We start from the raw sequence: 379 nt of genomic DNA, 5'->3' as shown, positions 1-379 counted from the left end.
ATATATATATATATATATATATATACATTGTATATGTACATGTATATATGTATCTATATATGTACAGTATATATATGTATACGTGTATATGTATGTATATGTATATATGTGTGTGTGTGTACATATACAGTACAGGCCAAAGGCTTGGACACACCTCATTCAATGTGTTTCCTTTATTTTTCCTGACTATTTAAATTGTAGATTATCACTGAAGGCATCAAAACTATGAATAAACACATGTGGAATTACGTACTTAACAAAAAAGTGTGAAATGATTGAAAACATGTCTTATGTTCTAGTTTCTTCAAAGTAGCCCCCCTTTACTGTTTTCATAGTGCTGCAAAACCCTTGGTGTTCTCTCAATGAGCTTCATGAGGTA

The sequence above is a fragment of the Etheostoma spectabile genome, chromosome 19, assembly GCF_008692095.1.
Source record: "Etheostoma spectabile isolate EspeVRDwgs_2016 chromosome 19, UIUC_Espe_1.0, whole genome shotgun sequence".
NCBI classification, from domain to species: Eukaryota; Metazoa; Chordata; class Actinopteri; order Perciformes; family Percidae; genus Etheostoma; species Etheostoma spectabile.
This window is presented reverse-complemented; position numbering follows the sequence as displayed.